The sequence below is a fragment of the Miscanthus floridulus genome, chromosome 1, assembly GCF_019320115.1.
Source record: "Miscanthus floridulus cultivar M001 chromosome 1, ASM1932011v1, whole genome shotgun sequence".
Classification (NCBI taxonomy): domain Eukaryota; kingdom Viridiplantae; phylum Streptophyta; class Magnoliopsida; order Poales; family Poaceae; genus Miscanthus; species Miscanthus floridulus.
Genome location: NC_089580.1, coordinates 132,314,497 through 132,340,178, shown reverse-complemented (window position 1 = coordinate 132,340,178; position 25,682 = coordinate 132,314,497). Strand labels below are relative to the sequence as shown.

At 48.4% G+C, this 25,682-nt stretch overlaps 1 pseudogene; it reads right to left on the bottom strand.

Annotated features, from left to right (window-relative positions):
• Positions 1–22,021: 22,021 nt before the first annotated feature.
• Positions 22,022–23,695, bottom strand: LOC136493861 (uncharacterized; annotated as a pseudogene).
• Positions 23,696–25,682: the final 1,987 nt, after the last annotated feature.

Below are 25,682 nucleotides of genomic sequence, written 5' to 3'. Positions count from 1 at the left end.
GTTATAAAATAAAAGTTGTAGAACTTTGAATTTTGAACAACTTTTATTTTTGGAGATTTTTGAGTTACCATACAAATTTGGGAGCAATTTGTGTTTTAAATCAAGTGGCAATTTTGTAATTATGGTGAACAGTAGCCATGGAAGCCAGCCCACCGCCGGCAATCTTCTTTCTGCTTCTAGGTGCGTTCGTGGCCGTCTTTGGCGTCGCACTGGCGTGGAGAAGGCCCCTGTGTGGCTTCTCTTTGCTTCCTAGTCGCGTTTTAAGCCGACGACGTCGCCGTTCTCCACCTTTTCAATTCCTCTGCTTTTCCCGTCGCCGCCGCTGCTCCGTCGAGCTTTCGCCGTCGACCTAGCACCGTTGTCGTCTCAGCAAAGCCTGTCCCAGCTTCGCCTATTCCTTGTGCACCTAGCCAACCAGCCTTGGTCACTTGATTTTGCCGAGGAACGCCGCTCACTGCCTTTCTTCCTCACGGCCGGCAACACCGCCGTCGCGTTCGCCTCACCATGGCCAGTGCTCCACGATGCGTATTTGTCCTTGCTTTGTAGCCCTTCAGCTTCATCATGTTACCATGATTCTCTGTGACCTTTTGATCGAACCATTCCTCCACTGTAGTCACCAGAAGTCGAGCTTGCCATCACCGCCGTTGCCATCACCGTCGCCTGACGCAACCTTTGCTGCTCATCATCTACCGCACGCTCTAACACGATCTAGGTGAGCCTCTGTTGCTTCGCGAGTAGTTTTAGGGAGCTCTAGCAAGCTCTAGTAGCTTGAACGTCGTGGCACCGCCGTGCATAGCTCGGCCGACCCCCCATGGCCAGTGACGAGCTCGGTCCAAGCCGAGATTGGCGTAGTTAGTACCTCCTATCGATGCGCCGTGGTGTAGGGAACGTGTTGGTGCCTTCGCCTTGGCCGGAGACCTCACCGGCAGTGAGTTACTGGTGGTCAAACCACGGTCATTGCTGTTGAGCGCGGGAGGACGGGGATGACAGGTGGGGTCGCCCTGTCAGTGGCTCAGTGTTGAAAATGGATTTTTCTATTTTGCAGATTTGAATGAATAGTGATGTGATTTGTTATTTTTGTATAGAATTATTTAGAGCTCCAAAAATTATGAAAATTTTTGTGTGACTTCTTTGTGATGTATAATATTTAATAAAAATATTAAATGTTGTTTTTCAGTACTTTTTGAATGTGACAAAAATTTCTCAATTAATTAATAAATGAATTTCCATGATTTTTCTAGGCTTAAATAATTATCCAAAAATTATGAAAATTGTTTTGCCACTTAGTTATCATGTGATGAACCTTTACAAAAATTTTGAGCTCAATCGGAACAAGTTGATTTATTTCATAATTTTTAATTAAATAATTAATTCATAAACACAAATAGTAACCTTTAATGACTTAGGTTTTGTTTGAATTTTTGGATTGAGTGATGACCTTAGGTCATTAGTTGGTAATGATCCTTGGCAATTGAAGTAAGTGTTACGAAAAAGGGTTCGGTAGTTTGACTTGTAACTGTACCGCGAAGGAAAGTTGTATTCAAGTTGTTAATTTTGCATCCATCATCGAGCATCATATTTTGTATCTCGCATCATGTTAAACATGGCATTGTTACTACGTGTAGTGAACGAAGGTGAGCACGTGGTTGTTAATCAAGTTGCGGAGGAAGTTAATCCGTCTATTGAGGTCAGATTGGATAATTGTGGAACATCTCCGGAACCGGACTTTTCCGTTAATCAAGGCAAGCCCCGGAAGCATTTAAACCTACCTTGTGTTTTACAAATTTATCTCGCTTTTGCTTTCAAGTACTGCATTAAGTGATTAGGAGTTAAGTGAAAACCTAATTGGTGCATTACCAACCTTGTTTTTCCCCATCTACCTTGTTACTAGTTTTAATTTGTAATTGCCTAGTTATGCTTAGCTATGCTTAGACAGATAAAAGTCGGGTGATTACCTATCACCTGCGAATTTTAAATGGATCTTTGGTTACGCTTGGTTACTTATGTGATCATGAAAATTGAGCATGTGGAGTAATAACTCTAGATCGGGTGGACTCGGGGTATGGGAGCCACAAGACATGGAGGTCTTGTGAGCAGGTTCTTTCTGCCTGTGTCGATTAAGGTCCGTCCGTTGTTGAACTGCATGAGGTGAGACTTTGTAGTACTAACCACATACTCCGATAAGCCTTAATTTGGCTATTCCATTACGAAAATGGCTACTCGCGCACTGGGAGTGAAGAGATGGCGGGAATGGCGTGTACCCACATGGCAATGGGCTGGATTGGTGGAGTACTGTATTCTCAGGTGGCGCGGACCCGTTCTTGTTTTAGAGGATCCGAGGGTAGGTTGATATATGTAAGTCGGGGACCTACATATGTCGTGTGGTCTGGAATCCCCAGCTGGGTTTAATCGGTTTGAATCGTCATTGCTCCTCGGTTATGGAGACTCAACTCACTGTTTATCATCGTAGTTAATAAATAAAACTTGAGCTAGATTTGAGATAGAGTTTGATATGAAGTTCATGATCTCATTACGGATCATGGCAGATTCATATATGGTTCTTGTGAAGTTTTAAATGTTGAATTAAAGAATTTTGTTAAAATGCTTTTACGCAAAAGAACTTTGATTATTGCTAAAGCCATACCTTGAATCCCTGAGCCTGCATTCCTGTGTTCTATCAGTTTCTATTTTGGTTAAGTCTTGTTGAGTACTTTTGTACTTAGGGTTCGTTGACCCTTGTTGCAGGTGAGGCTCATGAGCAGGTCTGCTTTGGACCGTGCTGCATGACTGTTGTTCAATGCGATGACGGTAAGTAAATGTGTGGCCCTTGGGCAGGGCACTTTATTTGTGTGTTTTGTATTATGTTTATAATGCCACTCCACTACTTTGGTTTGTAATATTTATCGAACTTTGTTTGTAAAGTTTGAAACAACTGGTTTGTAAACTAAGTTATGGTAAGACTTCCGCTGATTTACTCTGGTGTAGATATTTGAATAAATGTTGTAATACTGCAATGACTCTGTAATGTGATCCTGCTCGGAAATCGTGGATGATTCGGGGTTCTCCGAGGACACCCGACAGTCTTCTTAAGTTACCGGGAACATATGCATAGATGTCAAATGTCGTTGGACAGTGACAGGTGCATGTGGGCCCTATAATTTAGGAGGTTCTGCCACACCCCACCTGCTCCGGGCGTGGTGGGGTAGGCCAGGCGATCGGAGGAGCGGGCTCACACCCCTGCGTCTTCAAGGTTGGTGCGTGCGCATGACCCACAATGGGGGGATGCCCCGCCAGCTGCTCCGGTGCGCGTGCCTCGAGCCGACGGTCGTGGTGACTCGTGGGCCGATCGAGAGCCGGTCGGGTTGACTCCCCTCCCTCGATCAAAGTGAGGGGGCCATGGCTCACGACCTGTGAGTGGCCCTCGTTTGGTGGGCCCGTTGCCAGCGGGTCGGGGCTTCAGTGCCCCGCCGCTTATGTCCCGGTATGCATTCTTTGTTTCTTTTTGATCTCATAGTTTGAGTTTTTTTAGCCCGACTGACCTATACTTTCTGACAGCGTCCAAATACTAACAGGACTAAGCATCGCCTCACCTCCCATGTGGGAAGAGTGGAGGCCCAGCCTATAGCAGGTCACAACAAGCGGCGGGGAGAGCAGGCTGGCGGTGGTGCGGTCTTCTCCTCTGGGGGCTACGCCCTCCCGGCCAGTTGTGGGCCCAGCGGCTGCGGCAGCGGAGGTGATGGCAGTAATCCCTGTGGTGACGGCGGTGGCTAGGTCAGAGGTGACCCTTGCGATCCCTCCCGCATCGGTAGCGGCAGAAGAGAGGGGGGAGACCGGGCTCCCTGCCTCACCGCACGGCTCACCCTCCTGGTCGGAGCTATCGGGGTTAGGAGGACATACGGCCAGACCAGAGGCAGAACAACCATTGGTGGGCCACAAGGTCGAGGAGGTGGAGATCCCCTACACCGGTGAGGTAGGCACTAGGGTGGAGCTACCGGCCATCCCACCATCGCAGGAGCTAGCGGCGATCCGGTCATCGGCTGGGCCTTCCAGCGGGTTGGGGGCGACCACCGACCTGGTGTGGCCCTGCCCCGGTGACCCGAGGAAGGTTTGGTTCATCCTTTGGGATGAGGAGGAGGTGCAGCTCTAGCATGTACTTGGGGGAGAGGACTCACAATGGAGTCTGATCTCGCCCAAACTAGGGCAAGGCTAGAGGAGGCCTTGGAGTGGGTCAAAGTCGTCCATCAGGCAGTTATGGTTGACCTGCCCTGCGTCGCAAAGGTAAGTTTTTTGCGTTTGTTCTTGACTCCTTGGTCTTTTGCTGATTGCCTCAGCACACTTGCTTCTCATTTTTCAGGGTCTGGAGGAGATGTCGAGCCGCAAGTCCCGTTTCCTCCTGGAAGAACACGCTCAGATGGAGCGGGAGGCCACGGTGTTGCAGCGGGTCGCTGAGCTCGAGCGCCAGCTGGAGTCCGCCCGCTGTGAGTGCCAAGACCGGGCGGCTGAGGCAACGGAAGCATAGGCAGCGGAACTACTCACGGTGGAGCGAGCGACTGCCGCTGAGCGAGGACTTGATGCAGCGAAGGTCCACCAGGCAAAGACTGAGGCGGCGCTCCAGAAGTCTCTGGCGGAGACCGAGGCGGCGCTCTAGGAGTCCCTGGAGGCTCTAGAGTCAGAGCGGAGGGCCCAGTAGGAGGTCGACTAGGAAGTGCTCGTGCTCCGGGGCCAGGTGCTCGGAATGGAGGAGTCGAATGCTAGGCTGCGCGAGCAGGTGACTCGGCAGGAGGAAGGACTCTCCATCCTTGAGAACACCCACCTCGGTATGTACCTGTTCTGCTTTTGGTTGATGTCTTGGTTTTTTCTTTAACTTGCTTCTGAGCTTGTCATCCTTCTTCCAGAACTAGGCGGAAGGGTTGGGTCGCTGGAGCGGGAGCTAGAGACCGCCAAGGCAGCGATTGATCGAAGCACGGAGGCGCTGGCCAAGTCCCATGAAGAGCGACGTGCTCTCGAGGGGGAGCTTGACCAGATCCGCAACGTCGCTTAGGTTGTCGCCTCAGAGGTGTTCGGGTCGACGCTGAGCACCAGCACACCCGCCATCTGACTAGCTGAGGTCATAGATGAAGTTCGGGCGCTTATCTCCAACGAGATGTTCTACGGGACATCGGGGGTGCTGACTTCGGTGGCGATGCACCACCCGGACCTGGACTTCGCCACCATCTGCAGTGGGTACACCGATGGCTGGAGCCCAGACGCATCCATGCCCTCAGGGAGAGCTTGCTACCACACGCACAGTTGGTGGCCGAGCAAGTCTTCGCGTAGTGGGTGATGGAGGCTCGCCGTGCGAGCGTGGCTGAAGGCGTGCATCAAGAAGACGTTGCCCATCCTATGGATGGAGTGGGGCCCAGATTGGAAGCGAACGTCGTCCCACCTCCAACTGAGCCAAGCCTCATCCTGTCAGAGACGAAGCAGCTTTTATCCTCGTCGACTGAGCTGGTAGCCACACTAGTATTTAGAGTAGAAAAATAGTCAATATATGTAAGGGATAAGTTCATGGGGGACTCCCTGTGTAAACATTTTTTATCCATGAATACATTGACTTTGTTTTGTGATGGAATCACTTCATGAGGGGAATCTTGTCCCATCCGTTCCTTATTTTTACCCTAGCATATCTTTGTTTTTTATTCTTTCTTTTTCGCACCTGCCCGTTTGAACCGTAGGCTGCAACCTTAAGAACCCGGACGTGGCCCACGAGGCTCAGCTGCTCGTAACCATAGGTCGTGGTGGGGTGCGATCGGTCGGAATGTTTAAAGCAAAGTTACATAGGGTAATTAAAGGAACGGACTACCTTTTTTGGGTAAAATGGTATTTACCATATGATAGTAAAAGAGAGAGGTGGTATCGCACCGCCGTGGAGCCCCCGAGCGACCCGAGCCGAAAGTGTGAAAGGTCCTTGTGTGGTTTTGGTAATTGAGTGACAACCCTAGGTGGACTAATTATGTTTATGTGAGATATACAGGTGATTAGTCCACAAGTACATGTGTGTGAGCAACATATGCCGTGAAGGTGAAAATGGTTTGCAGATGTTGCAAAGCTCACACATGTGATGATGAAGGAGTTTATTGCACATGAGACATGACATTGAGTCATGTGATCAAGGTGGAGAAGATCAAGACAAGACTTGGCTTGATGGACCGGTTGCAAGCGTGAAGGGCAAGTCGGAGGCTTTAGAGCGATGGACCGCATGGCGGTGAAGCTTGAGCAAGACTTGGCGCCGATGGACGAAGGCAACGGTGAAAAGCAAGTGAAGTCAAGATTGATGAACCAATATGATCACGTGATGATATGAAGTGGATCATATCATTGTCGATCATGTTGGTGCATATGTTGCATCGACATTGGAGGAGATGGAATGGAATACGCAAGGCAAAGGTATAACCTAGGGCATTTCATTTCACTGGTCATAGGTGTGTAGAGAAGTTGATGACCGGGTTTAGTATAGATGGCCATACTATCAAAAGGGGCAAACTTGTTTGCATATCGGTCATCTAGTGCCACTCGAGTGATCTAACTTTGCATCATCGCTAGGATCGAGTGGTGTGGCAAGTTGAGTGACTAATCCTTTGGAAAATGTTTGTGAAAAGCTAACACACATACACATGGTGGTGCACACTTGGTGGTGTTGGCACATTTGCAAAGGAGAAGAAGTTAGAGTTGTTGTGAATCAACTTAGAGAAGAGAAAAAGGTTTTTTGGTGTACTCCGAACTATAGGATGGTCCTTGGATTGGAATACTGTTTTGATCCATTGTTATTTGGATCAAGTAAGCATGTGGGATGTGTAGCCCTCTGAGTAAGCTTTCCAAAATGTCCAAGATCATCGAAATCAGAGTTCGGAGCTAAGAGTTATAGCCGTTTTAGAGCTAAAAGGTCTATGAACGGACTCTGCGACCTCAGCGTCCGGTCAGCACCTGCGAGTCCGGTCACAGCGTTCGGTCAGTGTTTTTAGCATGTCCAGAAGCGACCGGACGCTAGGAGAGTCCGGTCAGTGATGATCGGATGCATCCGGTCACTGAAAAACGTCTCTGGAACCTCTCTATAAGTGACCGGACTCTGCGATCTGCGCGTCCGATCGTTATGACATGCGTGTCCGGTCAGTACACGCTTTGCCTAGTGAAGGGGTAACGACTATTTTAGACCTTGGGGCTATAAAAGGAGTGTGTGGCCGACCTTGGGCTGGTTGCTGAGCACCCTCACGCCTATGTGGCTTGTGTAGGAGTGCTTGGATGCCCTCTAACTCACTTGTGCTTGCAAGAGTGCGAATCGATTACGAGTGAGTGTGATTCAAGTTCATTGCATTGTGAGATTGCATTGAGTGGCACTAGGTGATCGAGTTGCAAGCCGGTGGTGCTTGTTACTCTTGGAGGTTGCCACCTCCTAGATGGCTTGGTGGTGGTCTCCATCAAAGCCCGCAAGAAGCTTGTGCGGTGCTCCGGAGAAGTGCTTTGTGAGGGGCATTGTGCTCGCCCTGCGGGAGCCGCGAAGAGCAACTCAATTGAGCGTGTCATTGAGCTACCCTCACTTTCAGGGAAGGTTCTTGCGGTACCCGACGTGCGGGCTTGGCAGGTGATGCCAATTAGCCGCCGAACCTCCAAGTGAGCGGTCGACACAATGGGGACATAGCGTGTTGGCAAGCATGTGAATCTCAGGAGAAAATCACCGTGTCAACCTTGTTCTTCCCATTGGTTTGCAATCCCCTTATACAAGCTTGTGATTACTTTTATATACATTGTGCTTGTGTAGTTGCTCTTGTAATTAGTTAGCATGTGTAGCTCACTAGTTACCTTCTTGCTTGTGTAGCATAGAAGTAGCTCCCTTGCGTGGCTAATTTGGTTTGTGTAACTTTGTTAGTCACTTTGCTTAGTTTGTGTAGCTAAGTATTTGCGCTCTCTAATTTGGCATTGGTTGCCTTGTTATTGAGCATTGCTAGTGAGCTTAGTTGGCTTTGTGCTTTTGCTTATTAGCATATGTGGGAGCTCCCTCATTGCTTGAAATACTAGTGGCATAGGTTTGTGTGACCTTGCTCCTAGAATTGGTTAGGTGAGCTCTAGCTAGCCCGGCACCTTTGTTGCTTAATTAGGATCTTTGCAAGGTGCTAGAGAACATAGATAGAGGGGTGTAGTCTTGGCTAGACCAATAGTTTTAATTCCGCACTTGTTTTGGTTAGCCAACGCGATTAAGTTTTAGAAATGACTATTCACCCCCCCCCTCTAGTCGCCATCTCGACCCTACAAAGTGTTTGGGCCGGGGTGCTTGTAGGAGCAAGCATAGAATGAAAGAAAGCGGTAAGACCGAATTTTTAAGGGAAGAAACGACATAGCTGTTCAATGTTCCAAGTGTTGGTGAGAACGTTGCCGTTGTCGTCCTTCAGTCGGTAGGCGCCCGATCGGATCACCTCGGTGACCGTATAGGGTCCTTGCCATGGTGGAGAGAGTTTGTGTTTCTCCTTGGTTGATTGAGTCCTTCGAAGCATGAGGTCTCTGACCTCGAGGATTCTCCCTTTGATTTTTCTTTCATGGTACCTGCGGAGAGTTTGCTGGTTGTGAGCGGAGTGGATGACGGTCGTCTTGCGGGCCTCCTCGAGCAAGTCGACTGCGTCTTGTTGAGCCTCCGTGGCTCGGTCATGGTCGAAGGTCTTCACTCTTGGGGCGCCATGGTCGAGGTCAGAGGGCAGCACTGCTTCAGCTCCATAAGCAAGGAAGAAGGGTGTGAACCCTATGGATCGGTTTGGGGTCGTTCTCAGGCTCCAGAGGATCACTGGGACCTCTGCAACCCATCGTCTGGCGTACTTGTTGAGTCAGTCAAAGATGTGTGGCTTGAGTCCTTGGAGGACCATGCCATTGGCTCGCTTGACCTGATCATTAGTATGCGGATGTCCGACCGAGGCCTAGTCGATCCTGATGCCATATCCATCACTGAAGTCCAGGAACTTCTTCTTGGTGAAGTTAGTTCTATGGTCAGTGATGATACAGTTAGGAACACTGAACCGATAAATGATGTCACGCAAGAATTTGACCGCCTCTTCTGAATGAATGTTGGTGATGGGCTTGGCCTCTATCCACTTGGTGAATTTGTCGACCGCTACGAGTAGGTGAGTGAAGCCGCCCGGGCCCTTTTTGAGGGGTCCTACCATGTTGAGGCCCCAGACCACGAACGGCCAGGTGATGGGGATGGTTTGAAGCTCTTGTGCTCGCAAGTGCATTTGCTGAGCATAGAACTGGCATCCCTCACACCTGCGGATGACCTCCTCTGCATTTCATAGCGCGGTGGGCCAGTAAAACCCTTGGCGAAAGGCTTTTCTGACCAACGACCTCGGGGCCACATGATGTCCGCAGATTTCGACATGGACCTCAAGGAGGAGCTACTTGTCTTGGTTGGTAGGGATGTACTTCATGAGTACTCCCGATGGACTTCGTTTGTAGAGTTCATTACCGTTCGCGACGAATGTCTTGGCGTGTCGAGCGATCTGTTGCGCTTCAGTCCTTTTGGGTGGGAGAACCACCTCGAGGAGGTAGGCGAGTAGCGGCGCTCGCTAGTCGGCTTGATCGAGTGCTACCATGGCGGGTTGGCATTAGGGTGTGTCTAGATCAGACCTTCCAGGATGTGAGCAGACGGTTCATGAAGGTCATTGATGAAGAACCCATCCGGAGACAGAACCCGCCTGGCAGCCAATTTTGTGAGAAAATCGGTGGCATCGTTGTCCTTTCGAGGGACATGGTGTAGCTTGATCCCCTGGAATTTGCCCTTGAGCTTGCACACCTCCTAGCAGTATGCTATCATGAGGGGGCTTTTGTAAGAGGACTCCTTCATGACCTGGTCGATGACCAACTCTGAGTCATCATGGACGTAGAGCTACGTAGCGCCGAGCTCGATGGCGATGCTCAGTCCGTTGATGAGGGCCTCATATTCTGCGGCATTGTTTGAGGCCAAAAAGTGGAGGCAGATTGCGTAGCGGAGCCTACTCCTATCCTAGGAGATCAGAACCACTCCAGCCCCCGAGCCAGGCACCATTACGGACCCATCGAAGTACATCATCCAGTACTCGTGAGTGACATCTGGGGTCGGGAGCTGGACCTCCATCCATTCGGCGACAAAGTCTATGAGAGTCTGAGACTTAATAGCGGTACGGGGGATATACCTAATGTCATGGCCCATTAGCTCGAGTGCCCACTTGGAGATTCATCCCATGACGTCGTGGTTGCAGATGATGTCTCCGAGCAGGTATGAAGCGACGACCAAGACTTCATGGTCGGTGAAGTAGTGCAGGAGCTTTTGGGTTGCCATCAGCACGGCGTATAGGAGTTTTTGCACCTGGGGGTACCAAACCTTGGGGTTGGTGAGTACCTCCTCGATGAAGTATACGGGTCATTGGACCTTAAGGTGGTGTCCCGGCTCCTCCCTTTCAACGACTAGGGTGGCGCTCACCACATGGTTGCTTGCCACGACGTAGAGAAGGAGGGGTTCTCCCCGTTCAGGCGCGACGAGGATTGGGGCCGATGTCAGTGATGCTTTGAGGCTGTCCAAAGCCTACTGTGCTTCCTCAATCCAGACAAAAGCGTCCATCTTTTTGAGAAGCTTGTAGAGAGGCGTCCCCCGTTTGCCGAGCCAGGAGATGAATCAGCTCAAGGCGGCCAAACAGCCGGTGAGCCTCTGTACGCCCTTGATGTTGCGTATAGGGCCCATGTTGGAGATGGCCGTGATTTTTTTGGGGTTGGCCTTGATGCCGCTTTTGGACATGATGTATCCATGCAGCTTCCCCTTTGGAACCCCGAAAACACATTTTTTAGGATTCAATTTGATGTTGAACCTTTGGAGGTTCATGAACGTTGTGGCCAAGTTTGCGATCAGGTCGCAAGCTTGAGCCATTTTGACCACTATGTCATCAACATAGACGGCAATTGTTGGTTTTGGCTGCTCGACTTGGTCAGGCTGATTGAGCGGGTCAATTTGATCAACGAAGCATTGCTGCATGCACCGTTGAGAGGTGGCACCAGCATTCTTTAGACCGAAAGGCATGGTTATGTAACAGTACGAACCATATGGAGTGATAAACAAACTCGCGAGCTGGTCGGACTCTTTCATCGCGATCTGGTGATAGCCTGAGTAGGCATCTAGAAAGGAGAGGATTTCGTATCCTGAGGTGGAGTCGACTATCTGGTCTATGCGTGGTAAAGAAAAATGGTCCTTCGGACATGCCTTGTTGAGGCCAGTATAATCAACGCACATTCTCCATTTCCCAGTCTTCTTTTTAACAAGAACAGGATTGGCGAGCCAGTCGAAGTGGTATACCTCCTTGATGAATCTAGCTGCTAGGAGTTTGGCGACCTCCTCGCCTATGGCCCTGCGCCTCTCATCATCAAAGCGACACAGACGTTGCTTGGCGGGCTTCGAGCCTGGGATGACACGTAGTGCGTGCTCAGTGACCTCCCGCGGTATGCCTGGCATGTCAGAAGGTTTCCATGCGAAGACATCATGATTGGCATGTAGAAAGTCAGTGAGCTCGTATTCCTATTTGGCCGAGAGCTAGGTCCCAATCTTCACCGTCTTGGTAGGGTCAGTGGGGTCGATCCCCACCGCCTTAGTTTCCTCGAGTGGGTGGAAGGCAGTCAAGGAGGTTGGTTTGTTGCTGTCCGGGACTGCTGGAGTCGGCAACTCCCCGAGCCATGGGAGCTCTAACGAGTTGATGATGGCAGTGGCGAGCTCGTAATGCTCACAGTCGCACATGTAGGTGTGTGAAAAGGTGCTACCACAGTGATGACACCATTCGGTCCTGGCATCTTCAACTTCAGATAGGTGTAGTTGGAGACCGCCATGAACTTAGCGTAGCTTGGCCACCCCAAGATGGCGTGGTAAGACCCCGGGAAGTCCACCACCTCAAAGGTAAGCACCTCCGAGCAGAAGTCGGCTCGGTCGCCAAACATGATGGGTAGGTCGATCTGCCTAAGTGGGTATGCCTGTGTCCCCAGCATCACGCCGTGGAAGGGAGAGCTCGTCGGGCGGAGCTCTGACTAGGGCATGCGCATGGCATCGTGGGTGTCAATGTAGAGGATGTTGGGGCCGCTGCCTCTATCCATCAGCACCTTGGTGAGGCACTTCTTGTGGATGATGGGATCGACGATGAGCGGGTAGCGACCTAGTCTAGCAATGTGGGAAGGATGGTCCCTCTGATCAAAACTGATCAGAGATTCTGACCAGTGAAGGAAGGTGGGGTCGGCCGTCTCGGAAATGCATGCCTCTCTATAGCGCACTTTGTGATGGCGCTTGGAGTAGATGGCATCGGATCCCCTGAAGATCATGATGCATTCCTTGGGATCAGGAAAGTTGTCCCCATCCTTGCCAGCTATGCCTCCCTTCTTGGTTGCTGCCTCCTTGCCCTTTCCTTTTTTCGGCCCACCGGCCTGTCGCAGGAAGTGCTTGAGGAGCTCATTGTCCTTGTAGAGGTGCTTGATGGGGTAAGTGTGGTTGGTGCATGGGCTATCCATGAGCTTGTTGAAGTGGTCAGGCTAGCCCTACTAGGGCTACTTGCCCGCATGATCAGCCACGGCAACGAACATGGAGTTGGCCAGTCGGCGCCGATCCTTCTTGTTCTTTTTGCCCCTCTATGTGGAGGGGCTCTCATCTTGGTCCTCATGCTTGGCCTTTCCCTTGTCCCGACCACCACTAAAGACCACTCCAACCACCTCCTCGTCGGAGGCATGGTTCATGGCGACGTTGAGCAGGTTGCGCATAGTTCGGGGCTTCAGACAGCCAAGCTTGTGGATCAGGGACTCACAGGTTGTCTTGGAAAGGAACGCACTGATGACGTCTGCATCGATGACATCAGGAAGGGAGTTGCACTGCTTCGAGAACCTACAGATGTAGTCCCATAGGGACTCGTTGGGCTCCTGCTAGTAGCTCTTGAGGTCCCTAGAGTTCCCTAGGTAGACATACGTCCCCTGGAAATTCTCGATGAAGATCCTCTTGAGGTCCGCCTAGTCGTGGATGCTATCATGCGGGAGGAATTTGAGCCACGCTCAAACATGCTCCCCCACGCAAATGGGGAGGTATTGAATGATGAAGTGGTCATCATCCACTCCTTCGGCTCGGTAGGTGAGCCGGAAGTCTTTGAGCCATATACCGGGATTCGTCTCCCTAGTATATTTGGTGATGTTGGTAGGCGGTTAGAAGCGCTACGGGAATGGCACTCTCTGGATGCGTCATCCAAAGGACTATGGTCCTACGCCATCTGGGCTAGGACTCCAGTCATCGGGTCAGCAACCATGCCTAGGGCGTGTTTCACCGCTCCCCTTGATGGTCCGGCCAGGGCCCATGTCGCCTGCTCTTACTGCCCCTCGATGGACGTCATCATCATGCTGGGCTTGATGCCGGTTGTTGATGATGCTACGAGCATCTCGGTTCGGCCCGAGCCGCTCACGCACAGGGGGTCGGTGTGGAGCGAGCGTCGGGTTAGGATGTGGTGCAGCTGCGTCCTCCTGTTCCACACCCGGTGGCTGTAGAGGTGAGCGGATGGAGCGATGCATCTGTTACGTCCCCGCTCCCCTGGTGGGGAGAGAGGTCATGAGTTAGTGCCATGACATGGAGCTCTCCGCCTGTTGAACGACGATGGTTTCCACCAGCGTTCGGAGGTTCCGGTGGATTGCCTGCTCTAGGGGGTCGACAGGCTTTGGAAGGCCACGTAGAAGCATCGCTGCAGCGGTGATGTTCTGGCCAGCCCAAGCAAATTGTGGGGGATCGTTCCCCCCATCCATGATGTCGCGCTGGACCTGGCGGGTATGACCCTAAGCACCGCTCACCGAGTTATGTGCGCATAGCATAGCGTGCTGCGCCGAGCTTACCGACACAGGTGGCAGCTAGTTCTGCCACCTTTGTTGTAGCTCCTTGCTGTGCTCCTACGCACATGCGAGGGCCTCTACACGAGGGTCCGGAGGGTGTGGGTCTATAGAGACTCTGCCACCACTGGCGGCTGTCCCAGAGCATCCGCCATAGTGCACTCTCGGGATAGAGGGTGGCTAGGTGCCATAATGTCCCATAGCGCACTCTCGGGACAGAGGGTGGCTAGGTGCCACAACATCACCGATGCTGGAGCCATCGCTCTCAACATTGTCATCCATGAGGCCGTGAAAAGAGGCAGGAGCGTAGCCCGCCATCCATATGAATTTGAATGTGAGAGGGGGCGGCGCCAGCCTCTTTCGGAGCCCCCGTGCATACGTGTCCATGGGGGACGAGAGGCCGTAGGGGAACCGGTCACATGGCGGTCACGGTAAGGACAACGGGGTCCCTCCGGAGAGTCGGCCAAAAAATATAAAAAGCGAGTAAAGAACAGTATGTATGTTACTCATTGTGGGGTTTGAGCCCAGCGTAGGCTCGGAGCGAACCGTAGGCATCTTGTCATTGAGGTCACCGGGTGGCCCAGCACCAACGGAGGGCGCTCCTCCTCTGATGGGTGCCGGGACAAGTGCCTCCTCGTGGAGGTGAAGCACGACGAGCCGATCGGCGACGAAGTCCAGGCTTCCGAAGAGGAAGACCTAGGATGGCTCAAAGAAGGGAGGAACCCACATCCCAACAGGTGGGAGCATGGGAAACTCCAGCGAGCTAAAGCGAGTCATATCGCTTGAGCCCACCATGTCGAAGATGGTGGAAAGGTGGGCCATCCGATGACCAAAAGCGTGAACGTACGGCGTCCTCCCCATGGAGGGCGCCAACTATCAGTGCGAAAAGTGACCAACACATAAATATTTGTAGTTTTGCCATATGTTGTGATCGGATGTGGCCTAGCACTCAATGACACATGGTTTATATTGGTTCAGGCAACGTGCCCTACGTCCAGTCTGAGTCGGTCGGAGACTTTATTCCTGAGCCCAGGTGCTCAAAGTTTGCTATGGGGTTACAAACAAGAGGGAGTAAGATGGGGGTATCAGAGGTCTGGTCAGACTCCAGACCAAAGGGCCAAGAGTGATGGGAGCTCCAACATGCGCTAAGTGTTCGAACGTATGCTCTGTCTGGCTTTAGAGTTCTAGAGCCAAGCAGAGATAATTAGAATCAACCGTCTGTTGGTTGTTCAGGTCCTATGTGAATCGATCGTCGATTGTTCGAATCCTCCCTTTGGAGAGACCGCATCCCCTTTTATAGAAGGGGACGGCTTTACAAGAGAGAGAGTGTAGAGAAAGAGAGTGTGTGTGCTACCTAGTCTTGTTGCACACGCCGTCGGGTATAAGGCGGTTTGTCGGCGCCTACAATACTATTGATGCCCTAATGCATGAGGTTGGTTCCATCGTGTTCTTCTAGTATGGCTAATGTCGGCACCTACCATATTGTAGGGCAAATGTCGGCGCCCATAACACTGTTCGTGTTCTGACATGTCTGGAAGGTTGCGGAGCACACTTCTAACATGACCTGATAGTACTGTCTCGTAGGTGTGCAGGGTACGGTCCTTGGCATTACGGTTTGACTTCAGTGCCCTGCCTTACTTGCTTTGCCTGACTCTTTGGGTCCTTACTGAGCGGGCGTCCCCGTTCGATTGTTTCCTAGTCGGCTCCAACTGCAATAGTCAGAGAAGAGATATAAGTAGAGGTTCGGTGTCCCTCCGGTCGAATAGGCGGGTCAGAGTCGGAAGCGAGCGTCATCCCTCCTTGGCCAGGCCTTTCGATTGGAGAGGTGGGCCGAAGTTGGAGGCGAGCGTCGTCCCTCCTTGGCCAGGCCTTCTAGTTGGAGAGGCGGGCCGGAGTCAGAAGCGAGCATCATTCCTCCTTGGCTAGGCCTTCCTGGTCAGGGAGGTGGGTCAGAGTCAGAAGCGAGCGTCATTCCTCCTTGGCCAGGTCTTCCAGTCGATGACTCGATCGCCCTTCTGGCCTATCATTGGGTATCTGGGCCAGCCTAGAAGTTGCGCGTTGTTCGCAATGTTGTCTGCTGGGCTGAGCTTTTGCTAGGAAGCAGGTTCATTAGGGACCCCGGGTTTATGAACCCGACACTACCCGTTCACTCAAGCCAAAATATAGCGGCATTCGCAAAAAATTTTTGGCACATCGCACACTCACTTTCCGTAAGCTAACAATTCTTATGTAGCATAAGTTAGTGTACCTATAGAAAATTGATTAGATAAAACCAGTGCTGCTATCCTAGATAGACCATGTTGTAAGGGCTTATACTTATTTACATAAATTATTGCATCCTACTTTTCACAAAACTTTTGTTGGTCAAATTTTAGGTTTTGAAAAGAGTTATAAAACTCGTAACTCATTATTGGCTCTGATACGACGTGTGGCAGAACCGCCCGAAATAACACACCTTCGGAGGCGCTTGTCTTTCACTAGACACTAAGCACCTCGAAAGTAAGCTACACTAGGTGGTTCCGTCGAGCACACCCCAAGGGAGAACTCGAACAATCCACATTTTTCATCTAGAATCCAGTAATGAGAATGAGTTTACAATACTTAGTCTATTTCATACAACAAGAGTTCTCGGAAATACATTATTACAATATCAAGTTCAAAGTGCGGAATTTCAACAGCGGAATTGAAATAAACATCTAACGATAAGATACAAGGATCCGCCTATGCCCACCAGAAGAATCCTCCACACAACAACCACTCCTCAAGCTGCACCTGCAACAGGGGTAAATAAACCCTGAGTACACAATGTACTCGCAAGACTTACCCGACTAGTGGGAATAATTTCCTGACTCCAGAGGATATGATAATCTTTATGGTTTGTTGGGTTTCCTTTTTGCGAAAAGCATTACTAGTAGTGAATCTTTATGTATGTGTTTTACTAGCAGTCATGATTAGTTCATTAGCTAACCATTCTATGTAAGCACCTGTTCTACTTTCAAGCAAGAGTTGAGCAATCAGATCCATTCATCCCCTTTCACCTTCCAGTTCTTACTACGGTGCTAGACCATAGCCAAGTCATACCATATCACATGGCGATTCATGAACCAATGTATCCCAGCTAGGTACCCCGAAACACACGCCCCACTTGTACCCTAGGCATAAGCTAGACCAACCCACCACTCTCTTGTCAAGGGGTCTAGGTCCCCGTCCAAACTTGGACTCCAAGCCCCCACTCTTGAGTCCTAGACTCAGTGTGGTGCTTAGACCTCCACCATCCCTGTCTCTAATCAGTCGGTCTAGAAAGAGTAGGAACCCACGATAAGAGAGCAACGAGCCTTCCCGCTCCCATAAGCAAGTATGTGCTTAGGATAATAAGTCTATGACCTGACTATCATCCACAGCAATGGACAGTCCTCAAATGACACGGATAGGGAAAACAGTGTAACCAAGCTATGCCCCGTTGACCGTGGGACACAATCTATTACACCTACCAATACTCGTACCTTATCCCTACCCGGTCTCCATTTCCTTTTACCATTTTATCATGAGAGTAATAATAATAATCATCTATTGTGAGTAATGATAGGTTACTCATGCTACCGATAGCCTAAGCATAGCAGCTACTCGACCTATGCTAGTAGGACTCATAGATAGGTTTATCTATGCATATAGTTTCAATATAAATCCTATAACGTAAATGGCACCAGGGCTTGCCTTGGGCAGGTGGATTGTCAGCTATGTCAGTCGTCGGTGGCTCCAAGGCTTCCTCCTATATGAGGACCTCCTCCTCGTACTCCTCGATCACCTCCTTGTACTCCTGCTCTCCGATAGTCACGAACTCCACCAACTCGTTCTCTGCATGCATGCAATGATGATGCAACACTAAGTATTTTGGCAACAACAACTCTTAAAATAAGAATACACATTCTAAGCTACTAAGCTAGCTCTAATGACTAAGATACTAAGCTAATCATTATCTCTACCAAATAGATTTCAAGCTCACCCTACAAGTGCTTAACTTTTATAAACCAGTATCATGCCATTATTCCTTTAGCCTTAATGGGTATTTAGCTACCATATTAAGTAGTCTATTCTAGGGCTACAAAAATTACGGTGATCACATAATAATACAATGAAGCTACTATAAAAATTTTAGGGTATTTTCTATGACCAATCTACCACAAAAATTCCTTCAATTATTAATCGAAATAATACTAAGCATCTCAACTATTTTAATGCTCCTTAGCAACCACACAGATATGTATGAACTAAATATACGAACAGGTAGACAATGTTTTTGGGAACCTAACAAAATTAGTTTCATAATTTTTGGATATCTACATTATTTTATATTAATTACCAAAGTTCAGCTCAGAATTAAAATGAAAAGCTATTTCTATTTTCCATGAAAAAGATAAGCCGATTTCAGCCCAACGCGGCCCACGCGGGGCGCGGCCCACGCGCGGAGGCAGCCCACGGCGGGGAGCCCGCGTGCGCGCTGGCACTCTTGCAAAAATGCCCTCGCGTTATCAGACAATAACGCGAACACTACACGTACTATTTCTATAGACAACGACTTTGCAACGGAGCCCTCGTATCTTTTCACCTTCGCACTGGAGAGGTCCCCGATACGCCCCGCGCTCGCCGGCACGGCGGGTGGTGTCACTAGGCGGTACGCCGGCCACTCGAGGCTCACACCGACCCAACTAATGAGCCAAACCCCATCTACGACCCTAACGCCTACCCTAAGCGGCGATATGGAGCAACAGGGCGCACTAGAGCGAGCTGCCACTGCGTGCGGTCACCCACGACGGCGCGGCGGTCATCACGGTGAGCTACAGCGCTAACAGGATGGTAGAGATAGGGGATAGGCACAAAGGCCACACCGTGAACCCGGCCAAAGTGGTGGTTTGGCCGATGACTACCTGAGCAGGGCTGGCCACGTGCGTAGCACGACGGCGAGCCGCGGTGGACACGGCCGCGTCAGTGGTGGCGGGGAGGCGGTAGCGCTCCCACTAGCGCACAGTGGAGAGGGAGCCAAGGCGATCTAGTGGTGCAAAAGAATTTTCGTGGGGTGAAGTGGTGGAGGATGGCCATGGCGCGGGCGGTGACGGGTCTTAACGGTGCAGTGGCAAGGCGAAGCCCCAAAATTGAGGCTCGGCTCAGCCGTAATCAAAGCAGGGTGGGGGCGGCTAGAGAGGGGATGTGAGGGCAGAGGAGCAAACAAGAGGGATTGATGAGAGGTGACCCCTCGCAGCTGCGGCGCCGGTGCGATTCAATGGCGGTAGGGATACGAGAACAGAGAGAGAGAGCGAGGGAGTGGTGGGGGAGGGGCAGCCAGTGACTCGGCAAGGGCGTGCCTTGGCGGGATGTGGTTGGCATGACCGGCGCAGCCTGCGGCCAGGCACTAGCCGACAGACATGCACGCTCGTGACCGGCGTGACCCGCGCGCCGCAGTGCCATCAATGGCAAGGCGACGGCGACACGGCCACGTGCGCACAGCGTCAAGGCAGGCTAGCGGCATAGCACAGCTACAGGCACGCAACATGGTGATGCGATAGTGGTGGCAGCGGCGGCATCGCGTCGTGGGCGCGGTGGCAGCAGCAGCACCAGCGTCAGCCACGGTGGCAGGGGCAGTCGGGCATAGAGCGGACCGGCAGCCTAGCGGTGCGGCCTAAGCGGCCAAGCCGCGGCAAGGCCATGGCCAGCCAGTGCGCGGCCATACGTGCGTGCACGGCACAACCACGCGGCGACGCGGGTCGGCCACAAAGCTATGACGTGCACGAATTTTAAAGCGCTGATCACGACCAAACCGTTGCTCCTAAACCTAAATCGGCTTCACTACACTCAAGATGGCATATGGAACTACTAAATCAAATCATAGAACTACACCACTCCTGAACCCAATCTCTCCAAATAAATTGCTAAACATAGCAGCATCTAGCTGTCCATAAGCTTTGAAATTTTCTAAGCGTTTGAGCTAATCTTAATTTCAGATTGCATTTCTAAGCTACTGAAAATATTGCTTAGCAATATTCTTTTTCAATACCAAGTATTTCATTGTCATCTACAAAGTTCACATTTCAAACTTTATTTAAGTGTCACATACATGTTCTATAGCATTTTTGTTTAATAAAAATTAGTTTACACCCCTACTTGTTACCTGTACAAATCGTGGAGCAACTTTCGTTTCGCATTTTTGTTGATCGTTTTAGTTGCAATGCATTATCTACTCACTTCACCACATGCATTAACACACAAGTATGATGCTCATAACATGTTTTAGTAGATGATTTATGGTGTAACACCGATGGTGTTACAGCTGCCGGGACTTCCGGCTCGCGTTGGGACTTCCGACGGTCAGCCGAGCCTGGCGACTAAGTCCAAGAGCGTCGGGACTTCCGGCGGGAGTCGGGACTTCCGACTACCGGGACTTCCAGCTCGCGCCGGGACTTTCAACTATAAAAAGTCCACAACTAGAATCTAGGTGTTCGTGAGGTGATTTAGTGTTACTCTTTTGATTTTATTTTTATGCTTGAGCACTCTATCTTCCTCAGACCACCTAAACTTGCATCTCTCTTTATAGTACGACGAAACCTAAACTCAAAACAAAAAATAAAAACTTTGGAGAGCGCTTTGAGTTTGTCCGCCTTTTCAATTTCAAGAATTGAGGGATACCATTTTATCTTAGATCAACTCTTTAAAACTTTCATAGGACTAAAGCGGCAATATATCTCATTAAGATCTCATTCATCCATAATTTGGATGTCATCAATACACCAAAACCCACATAGGGGGCAAATACACTTTCAAGTACCCATTTAGTTGTTGTATAATCCTTATGGTAAGTGAGGAGAGGGTTAGGTGATGAAATCCCCAATTAGGTGTTGATGAAGCACACCCAGGCGCATATATTAGCGTACATGGATACACTACTAGGGATGTGTACATCAATGATGCTCTTCTTTCGTCACTGAAGACTCCAAAATCGTCACATATATTATTTTATGATGAATTTGTGACGATATGGTATTCGTCATTGAATGTGCGTCATATTTTACCTACCGTGACGAAATGTCTATTTTCGTCATAGATGTGCATTTGTTCTATGACAAAATGGCCATCATCATAGAAGTGTATTCTTTCTATGACGATCTATTTTCGTCATTGATATAGCCCCTTTTTGTCATGACTTGCCGTCTATTAGGCGGCTAGACAACGTCTGCCACGCTGGCAGCTGACGTGTCTTGTCCACGTGGCGCGTCCACATTGCAGGTGACGTGTCCGACCACGTGGCAGCTGACGTGGCTAGTGATGTGGATGGTCCACGTGTCCACTTTTTATTGGGCCACAAGGCTTGCTGTGATAGGTCCTCATTTTCGTCACTGAAGTAAATAGAAATTCGTCATAGAATCAATTACCAAATCGTCACAGAAAGGTTAGATAATTCATCACAAGTGCACATGTTGATTTCATTACAGAATGCAAATAATACTGGAATGACCAAAAGCTTCCATAAATTAACAGATCCAATATTCCAATGACCAACAACTTAACCAACAATTCTAAACTCGGTTCACATAACTCACTAGACATCACATTTGAACTACTAGTTTCATCTCAGTTCACATTAACATCACAGGAAATAATAAAAAGTTGCCAACCACCAGCAACATAAGTTACTACATAAACAAAATCACCAGCAGACCCCTTGCTTAATGAACCAGCAGCTACGAGCAGCGCTCATGTCGAAGAAGCATTGTTGATGGCCAAGATACGCTTGAGCAGCGCATTGTTCTCCTCCATTGCCTTGTTGTTTATCTCTGTCAGCTTCTTGTACTCCTCCATCTCCTTTTGTGTCCTCGCCTAGCTTTTCCTCAGCTTCTTCACTTCTCTTCCTGAGTTCATCGATTTCACCTTGTACAGCAGCCGTAGCTTCAGCTGCTAGTTGCTCCCAAAGCTCGCTTTCATTTGATGATGATGATTTGGAGGATGGCACTGGTTTGATGCCAACACTCTTAGGAAAAGGTTTGAGCTGTTCTAGGAGAGCACCTAGGGACACAACCTGCACACTAGGACACTGCTATCTCACCTTCAGCAACAGGTTCTGTCCTCAAAGCTTCCATATTTGACTGAAACAGCAATGACCCATCATTAGTTGATACTTATTGCATTAATTTGAGGAGGAAATATCACACAAGATGTATTTTAAAAAATAAAAACCTATGCTGCATTGATAGAAACTGATGCCAAATAGGTATGCAATCATGAGTCATTTATTTGTTGTCAGGTAACTGAATACAAGTAGAAGTCAACAACATAGGATTATTATTTAGCAAGTATGTCTAGCTATATTGGATTATGACCAGTTTTGAGCAAAAGACAGAATACAAAATGTTTGAAACAAGACATATTATCCAATTAATGAATAGTTGTTGGCACAGCGAAACAGATGTCGTGACTTACAACTGCTTCTCTTGCTAGTTCAGTCAGACCATGTTTGGAGCTGGTATGGCAGGTCTTGAAGGCCTCCACCGCATCAAGTTCTTCATTTTGTTCTGTGCTTGGTTCTGCATTGTTTTTCTTCTTCTTCTGTTTCATAGATAACCAATTACAGCAAAGTTTTCTCAGATGAAATGCAAAATAAGTTGTTTAGTGCAAATATGTACAGGGTACTCTTTACTTACATATGCATGTAAGTGTGCCACATAGCTGCGAGAACCCGTAGCTTGATGATACTTGACTTTACGGTGATTCTGCTTGTTCTTTTCACTTGATTCCTACAAGATAATGAACATGTCAGATGAGATCATAGGTTTAAAATGAGAGATCCTTTGGAAACTGATTGAGAAAGAATATATGACAAGATACCTATTTATCTGAAAAACAGTAAGATGGTAATTTTTCAACTACTGCAGAGTTGTCTACTCTTTTATGCCCCTATACAACTTCTATGAAATGTACATCTCAAATTGTCTGAATGCTCACCATGAACTGCCTTTCTATTGTTCTGTTCATGATTTTGTCCTTTAGAATATGTTATTCTATCCTTTGATGAATGGATTGATATTTAAGGGCATATTTGTAATCCTTTTTGTTTGCAGGATATATATGACCAACCTTTTTTCCCAAGTACATTCTGCTAATTGCTCCAATTTAGGAGCTTAGGGAATCTTTATGTTTGAAAATATTTATGTGTTACACTGCTTTTCATTGAAGGGCCTGGGTATAGCAAGAAGGATTGATGAGATGATATGTTTAAAATGAGAAGATCCTTTGGAAACTGAATGAGAAAGAATATATGAGAAGATACCCATACCATGTTTTTTGGATCAGACCACTTTGCAACTAGTGCCTTCCACTGTTCATCAGTCATGCATGCAACTGGAGAAGTTGTCCTAATCTCATTTGCAAGGTACACCATTGAAGTATTTATTCTTGAGCCGATAACGCATTTATCGCACCCCAGAGCGCAGGATATCGGTGCAAGCTTCCTCTGTTGGCTTGTCGTCAGGGTTAATGGCCAAGCGCCCCTAGTCATATGACAATTCCATATTTAGTTAGTCAATTCAGGTTAAACAGATATACATGTTAACCATAGAAATAGTAATGCACTTACAGAGAGCTTTCCCACAAAGTTTTTGTAATATTGATCGTCTCTCTTGTATTCTTTCCAATGAGGTAGGATAGGAACCTTATCCCGAATGATGACACCAGCCTCAGATGCAAACTTGGCTGCTTGAACAGGTTCATGAGGCCTTCTTTTGCCTTCAGCAACAGCTATGGGCATTCTCCTTCCCATAGCTTTTGTCATCCTGTCCAGCTGTGTTCCCTTGGTGGGTGGCCTGGGTCTCCTTGGGGCTCGCTGTGCAGGAGCTACAAAATAGAATTTGCATTAAAATGATTTAGTTTCATGCAGATAAGCAAAACAGATGACATATTTGAATGACAAAGAAACTATAACTTGCCTTCAGTGTCTTCCTCTCCAGCTACATTGTCTTCATCAGCACCTGTACTATCTTGAGCACCAGCTCCACTGACTTCCTCTACAGTTGTATTGTCCTGACCACCAGCTCCATTGCCTTCCTCTGCATCTATATAAGACCTTTGTGGTGGTATTTCATCATGACCATCTATAGGATCCTCTACATTCTAGCCATCTCTCGCTGAAGGTTGAAGCCTTTTTGATGATCTTGTTTAGGATTCAGGAGGTTGCACCTAGTGATCCTTGAGATGCCCTCACTCTCTTACTAGCCCTAACTCCTGGCGCCATGGTGGGACCTATCTTCTTCTTCTTTGAAGCTAGGACTTTCTGACTATGCCCTGCAGGATACTGTGGAAAAAAAATCAAGTAAGTCATGTGCATTAATAAGCAAGACCATATATTAAAGAACAGGTATGCAAGAAACAAGATGCATCTAAAAGCAAGGGCATATATTAAAGAACAGATTAAAAACAGTCAAATGCAATGCAAATATTCCCCATCCAGTACTTTGAAGATAGAAGAAGCACCTTAGTTGCTAGGGGTTGTGGCTGCTCATCAGATTCAGTGTCATCATCATCACTATCTCCTTGATCATCATCTTGAAGGAGATACTCCGATGAATCTGAATCTTCACTATTTGTTTTCTTGTTTGCTGATTTTCCCCCTTCTTTGATGCAGATTGTGATACAGAGTTATTAAATTCAGTAGATAGATTTTTCAGGCCGAATTCTTGCATCATCTTTAAATTGTTCGCCACGCGTGTATCCCGGCGTCTCTCATAATCAGTTTTTGGAGGTTCTTACAAAAACAAGCAAATTGTGTCTATTAGAAAATAAAAAGGAGTGAACTAAGTACTAAGAGGTAGTAATACTAGATGCTAGATAGATAAGAGGTAGGAGCTAGTAGTGCCTGCTGAAGAGCTAAGGGATAAGAGGTGATAGGTTATAAGCAACAAGTAATAGGTCAGAGGTAAGAGGTACAACTTTTTTTGTACCTGAAGCACAAATACTCTAAATTATCTGAAAATTTTGAAGATAGCTTGTACTGAACTACTCTTTTCCTATCAACACACATGCATGCACTCTGCTACATCCAAATCTAGATCATTAAAATGGTCAAACAGACCACGCCAAAATCTATTTGAAGTCAAGAGTCACAGCTACTTTCAGAATTGTACTACAATTGCTTTAAGAAAACATCACTGCTGCTTCTATTTTAGACAAATACAAGTGCAAAATAGATTACTAATTGCACATCAATACATAAATACATATCCAAGATTAGAATACAATTTGACTGAATGGTTAGCAAACCAAGACTGGGTACTATTCATACACAGCAGAGTATATAGCAACACACATGTACAGGCAGATATGGGACAGTGGGTACTATTCATATAATTTGACTGAATGGTTAGCAAACCAAGATTCATTCAGCAAAGCATTTCATTCAGGAACTAAAACAGATCAGGTTCTCTTGCAAAAACAAGGATTGATTGTCTGACACACCAGATACAACTAAGTCTGAACTGAACCTACATTTTTACAGGCACATATGGGACAGTGTGTGGTAGTCCCACAGCTAGAGGCACTGCAAAAGAATTGCTTATGGAGCTAACTAGATACCAGGGCAATAGAATTGTACAACAGAATTCATCAATATAGAAGAGTTTTGCTTACCTTGTTCTTGTTCTGCAGGTCGCTTCCTACCTTGCCCCCTTGTTGCCACCATTGCGGTTGTGGCTAGGTTGCGGATGTAGACCAGGTGCTCGTCGTCGGTGGTCGTCAAAGGGGAAGCAACCCTGGTGCGGTGAACC